The following is a 6,629-nucleotide window of genomic DNA, read 5'->3' on the forward strand; positions in this document are numbered from 1 at the left end:
GCTGTGGGGAAGAACTTGTTTGGTGGGAGGGTGGTGAGAGCCTGGCCCAGGTTGCCCCGAGAAGCTGTGGCTGCCCCATCCCTGGAGGGGTTCAAGGCCAGGTTAGAGGGGGCTTGGAGCAACCTGGTGTGGTGGGAGGTGTCCCTGCCCAGGGCAGGGGGTAGCACTGGGGGGGCTTTAAGGTCCTTTCCAACTCTCACCATTCTATGGTTCTATGAAATTTCTCCATAGCAGCCGCTCTCTGAGGAGCCACCAGGACAGAGTGTGGGCAATCAGGACTCTGAGTTCTGGGAAGACTTTGAGTTCTACCTAAATCAGCACATTCCCAAGTTTGCAGTTAAAAACCCACCATCCCCCCAAACCACCCTAAAGGCCCCCCCCGCCAGCTCAGCACCACTTGTTGGGTTTCTTGCTCATTTGAAAATCCACAAAAGTCTCTGTTTAACAACCCCCTCAATGCCAGGAGGATGGTTTTCCCTCTCACCCTGGTCCAAAGGGACCAGGATAAGCAGCACCCAGAACAGCTCCATACTCTTCATGGAATGCTCCAGAGATACATCCCCTGATGCATCACTACCTCCTTCTCCTCCAGCCCCACTGGCATAGAAGAGCTCTCCTGAGGGCTTGGCCAGGTCCTACCTCGCCTACTGAAGACTTTTGATGTCCAGTCCCCCTGCAGAAGCTGGGTGCTGTCAGACTGTGCTGGTTGAGAAAAGTTGGAAGACTCAGACAATCACCCCAAGAATCTGTCTCCCCCACTGCTACAACAATTCCAGGTTCCTGAGGGCATTAGTATACCTTAATTGCCCCAATATCAGCCTCATCTGGGACCTCCTCCCATGCTTCCTGCCTGTGGCTCAGGAACTCCATTTAAGCCCAGGCTCCAACATCCAGTTCTGGCCTGAGTTGTGTTGTAGGTAGAGGTGCCTTCAGCTCTAACTCTGTTTTGTGGACAGACAGTAGACCTAGATAGTGGGTAAGTTTCCTTCAACATGATCTCCTCTATGGACCTTAGATGTGCAGTCAGTCCTATCTCCTGCTGCTCCTGACTGAACATCTTGGATGGACCCAGAACCTTGTTCATCATCTCACCTTGGGATACAAGCTTGGGGAAGAGTGGCTGGACCTGCCTGGTGGAAAAGGACCTGGGGGTGTTGGTCAACCCTTGGCTGAATACAAGCCAGCAGTGTGCCCAGGTGGCCAAGAAGGCTACCAGCATCCTGGCCTGTGTCAGGAGCAGTGTGGTGAGTAGGACCTGAGAGGTGATGGTCCCCCTGTACTGGGCACTGGTGAGGCCCCACCAAGTGTGTGTGGCCAGTTTTGGGCCCCTCACCACAAAAAAAAAAAGACATTGACGGGCTGGAGCGGGTCCAGAAAAGGGCAACGGAGCTGGTGAGGGGTCTGGAGGACAAGGAGAAGGGGCTGGAGAACTTGTGAGGAGCAGCTGAGGGAGCTGGGGGTGTTCAGCCTGGAGAAAAGGAGGCTGAGGGGAGACCTTCTCGCTCTCTCCAACTCCCTGAAAGGAGGGTGTAGCCAGGGGGGGTCGGTCTCTTCTCCCAAGGAACAGGCCATGGGACAAGAGGAAACGGCCTCAAGTTGCACCAGGGGAGATTCAGATTGGAGATTAGGAACAATTTTCCACAGAAAGGGTTATCAGACATTGGAAGAGGCTGCCCAGGGATGCGGTAGAGTCACCACCCCCTGGAGGGATTTAAAAGCCAGTGCTTAGAAACATGGTTTAGAGATGGTTTTTATGAGTTAGGTTGATGGTTGGACTCGATGATCTTAAAGGTCCCTTCCAACCCAGACAATTCTATGATTCTACGGACCCTGTTACCACCCTGCTCTGCCTCCCTGGCCCAGGTGACTCTCAGCTCATCCTTCCTTGAGGAGCAGCCCCACTCCTGCCACTCCCTGACAAGCTGAGATGTTTCAGTCAACTCCCATTGAGTTCATTAGTGTTTTCTCATTAAGGAGTGGCTACATTCATACTTCTTGTTCTTGCCGGCCCCTGTGAAGTTCTTGTTCTTCTACTCCTGGCCGACTGCAGGAACTTCACAGGTTTGGGCTGTAGAGAAATTGCCACCTAAATGACGCCGGTGTCTTCTTGTGAGGCCATAACTGGAGACAGGGAGGACGTTCTCCCCTGCTGGGTGTGTGAGGTGGCTCTACAGCGTTCCTCCTGAAACAAGCACACACCTCGTGGCAAGGACAGCCAGGATGGAGGCACCTGACAGCGGCTGAACACTGGAGATGAAGCATGACAAAGAGTCACAGCCCTTTTGCCAAGGCTGATGGGAATGCAGACGCAAAACATCTCTTAAAAATGGAGAAAAACCTGCTAAAACAGCAACATCCAGTGGCCACTCAAATTCTTGGTGAACCCTTGTCCTACCACCTGGGCAGCTCAGGTCTGTCAGATTGTCTTCTGGGAGGCCGCCAGCTGTGGGGGGAAAGGGGCAGATTGGGTGAGAGAGGAGAATGTGGAAGAAAGATGGGGTAAAAAGGCAAAGAAAAGCCCAACAGAGACCATGGCAAGGACTGAGCATCATTGTCAGAGACGTGTGAGAAGATGGGGCAGGAGCTGGCAAGGAGCTTGTAGTGTTATGGAAGGAAACTTCCAGCTGCTTCATCCTTTCTGCACTGAAACAAGGTCTTTATGGTTTGGGTAATTTTTTAAATTATTTATTTAAAGATAAATTATTAGTGAGTCCATCATGAATTAAAAGCATTAAAAGCCCGAAGGGCAAAATGTGCACAAGTCACTGGAGACTCTGGAGAGCAAATGTGTGCTACCAAGCCCAAAAAATCTTGGGCAGGGAGGGGGACAGCCAGCGTGGCTGAGCTGAGCTAAGGCAGCCGTTAGATGTTGGGGGGGGAAAAAAAGCCTTGGATAAATTGACTTTGCATCCAAACAAGCAGGTGACTTAAGGGAAAACAAACATGTTTTCAGACATCAGGGGGAAGTTTGCCAGAAGGTTTTTAAGATCAAGGCATAAAATGAGTCCTCAAAGAAAAGTCTATAAGAAAAAATTAAGGTATTGGGATCTAGGACCACCACGGAAAAGTCCAGAAGGTTCCCACCCTTTCATCCCAGGGAACTGAGGGATCTCTCTGAAACTGAGATCTGGGGAAGAGGTTTCAAAAGAAATGATGAACCGTAATGAGTTTATGAATGAAGAGGATCATACTCTCATGTTCAAACAAGAACCTAAAGGACCAAAAAATGAAGAAGCTGAAATAAGTTCTCACTGAGAGCTGCTGTGGTGCTGGAGCAGAGGAGAGCAGCAGATACACCACCAACTGTTTGAAGCGTTCCCAGGGCTGTCTGTGGAGCCAGAAGAGCAGGATTTTCTTGTCCGTACCAATGAAACGGGTAGAAATTATTATAAAAATGGATTAATGGAATAGCAATGGTAGAGACTGTGCGGAGGGACAAAGAACATGTTTTCAGACATCAGGAGGCAGTTTGCCAGAAGGTTTTAAAGATCAAGGCATAAAATGAGTCCTCAAAGATTTTATGGTTTGGGGATTTTTTTTAATTATTTATTTAAAGAAAAATGATTAGTGAGGCTATCATAAATTAAAAAAAAATAGAGAATTAAAAGCCTGAAGGGCAAAATGTGCACAAGTCGCTGGAGACTCTGGAGAGCAAATATGTGCTACCAAGCCCAAAAAATCTTGGGCAGGGAGGGGGACAGCCAGCGTGGCTGAGCTGAGCTAAGGCAGCCGATAGATATTGGGGGGAAAAAAAGCCATGGATAAATTGACTTTGCATCCAAACAAGCAGGTGACTTGAGGGACAAAGAACATGTTTTCAGACATCAGGAGGCAGTTTGCCAGAAGGTTTTAAAGATCAAGGCATAAAATGAGTCCTCAAAGAAAAGTCTGTAAGAAAAAATTAAGATATTGGGATCTAGGACCACCACAGAAAAGTCCAGAAGGTTCCCACCCTTTCATCCCAGGGAATTGAGGGATCTCTCTGAAACTGAGATCTGGGGAAGAGGTTTCAAAAGAAATGATGAACCGTAATGAGTTCATGAATGAAGAGGATCATACTCTCATGTTCAAACAAGAACCTAAAGGACCAAAAAATGAAGAAGCTGAAATAAGTTCTCACTGAGAACTGCTGTGGTGCTGGAGCAGAGGAGAGCAGCAGATACACCACCAACTGTTTGAAGCGTTCCCAGGGCTGTCTGTGGAGCCAGAAGAGCAGGATTTTCTTGTCCGTACCAATGAAACGGGTAGAAATTATTATAAAAATGGATTAATGGAATAGCAATGGTAGAGACTGTGCGGGAAAATGTGAGATTGCAGAACAATGTAGTAAATGTCAATGGTAGATCTTGTTGGAGGTGATTTTATTTTAAATTAAAACATCCTTTCATGCTCACAGCCACAGGCAGGTACCAAGTGTCCACGTGGCCTGGCCCATAGCTCCGTGCCAAGACACCAGTATCCACATGGCTCGTCCAGTGTTGCTTGCTGTGACGTGGAGGGTGACACCAGCTTCCAAATCCTCCTCACAGCTCCTGGGTGGTTCTGACTTCAGCAATGACCTATTGCCTTTCAAAGTATCTTTTCATACCTTCAGGAGCTGACAGATCTTTTTGTCTGTCCATCCTTCCCCACTGGTGAACCATCTGGAATTACTTTACCCTTTCCCTTCGTGTCTTGTGGTGTCTTGTGACTCCTACCCCACCTTCCCACCACCATCTCTGAAAGGCTTGAGTTTTCATTTTAAGCTGTTTTAAGGCTTTGTTTAAGCCCTTTTTTTCAGGCTGTGATCAGTGTCCTGAGCTGGAAGGCCTCAGAAGCTCTAAACAGATGTACTGGGATCTCAGTGAGGCGCTGATCTCAGTGCCATCGACCCCTGCCATTCCCACAGTCCTCCTGCTGCTTGTTTCTCCTGCTGGTCCCATGGCTGTTCATTCTCGCTCCAGAATGGTCTTCTCTTTTTCTACTACAACTCTCTACAACTGAAGAAAAATCTCTGCAGATTCAGTCAAGACAAGACCTGCCTCAAATCCAGTATCAGCCTGGATCTGGGATCTATGGTCAATCATCTACATTGAATCCCAGACTGGTGGGGGTCAGAAGGGACCTCTGGAGATCATCCAGTCCAACCCCCTGCCTGAGCAGGGTCACCCAGACCAGGCTGGACAGGAATGCGTCCAGGTGGGTTTGAATCTCTGCAGAGAAGGAGACTCCACCACCTCTCTGGGCAGCCTCTTCCAGGGCTCTGCCACCCTCACAGGAAAGAAGTTCCTCCTCACGTTGAGATGGAATTTCCCGTGTCCCAGTTTGCCCGTTGCCCCTTGTCCTGTCCCCGGGCACCACTGAGAAGAGTCTGGCCCCATCCTCTTGCCCTTCGGCCTTTAGCTCTTGCTCAGCAGTGATGAGATCCCCTCTGTCTGCTCTTCTCCAGCTGAACAGCCCCAGGTCCCTCAGCAGAGAGATGCTCTGGCCTCTGAGCATCTTCGTAGCCTCCGCTGGACTCTCTCCAGCAGTTCCCTGTCCTTCTGGAACTGGGGAGCCCAGAACTGGTCCCAGTGCTCCAGCTGTTGCCTCCCCAGGACTGAGCAGAGGGGCAGGATGACCTCCCTCCACCTGATGGCCATGTTCTTCTTGATGTGCCTCAGAAGACCATTTTCCAGCAGCTCAGCCCCTAACCTGTACTGGTGCAGGGAGTTATTCCTCCCAAGGTGGAGGACCATGCACTTGCCCTTGTTGAACTTCATGACGTTCCTTTCAACGCAACTCTCAAGCCTGTTCCGGTCTTTCTGGATGGCAGCACAGCCTTCTGGTGAGTCACTCACTCCTCCCAGCTTCATGTCATCAGCAAAGTTCCACGTGTCCAACAAAGATGTTAAACAGCACTGGTCCCAATACTGACCCTTGAGGATGCCACTTGTAATTGCTTGCCACTTGGACGTTGAGCCATTGACCTCTACTCTTTGTGTGTGACCATCCAGCCAGTTACTTATCTACCAAGTGGTGGATAAGGCCGGCATCTGCCAGCTCCCTCAGCACTCATGGGTGCACCCCTCATTGGGGCCCATGGATTTGTGGGTGTTGAGTTTGCCTAAATGATCTCTAAAGCGATCCTCTTCAACCAAGGGAAAGTCTTCCTTTCTCCAGACTTTTTCTCCTACCTCCAGGGTCTGGGATTCCTGAGGACCGGACTTCACTGTAAAGACTGAAGTGAAGAAGTCGTGACCATCCAGCCAGTTACTTATCTACCAAGTGGTGGATAAGGCCGGCATCTGCCAGCTCCCTCAGCACTCATGGGTGCACCCCTCATTGGGGCCCATGGATTTGTGGGTGTTGAGTTTGCCTAAATGATCTCTAAAGCGATCCTCTTCAACCAAGGGAAAGTCTTCCTTTCTCCAGACTTTTTCTCCTACCTCCAGGGTCTGGGATTCCTGAGGACCGGACTTAGCCATAAAGACTGAAGCGAATAAGTCATTCGGTAACTGCCTTCTCTGTATCCTCCGTCTCCAGGGCACCCACCTCATCCAGCACGGAGCCCACTTTGTCTCTAGTCTTCCTTTGCTACTGATGTACTTGAAGAAGCCCTTCTTGTTGTCCTTGACATCCCCTGCCAGATTCAATTCCAAGTGAGCCTT

Source organism: Calidris pugnax, unplaced genomic scaffold (assembly GCF_001431845.1).
Source record: "Calidris pugnax isolate Ruff unplaced genomic scaffold, ASM143184v1 scaffold116, whole genome shotgun sequence".
Classification (NCBI taxonomy): Eukaryota; Metazoa; Chordata; class Aves; order Charadriiformes; family Scolopacidae; genus Calidris; species Calidris pugnax.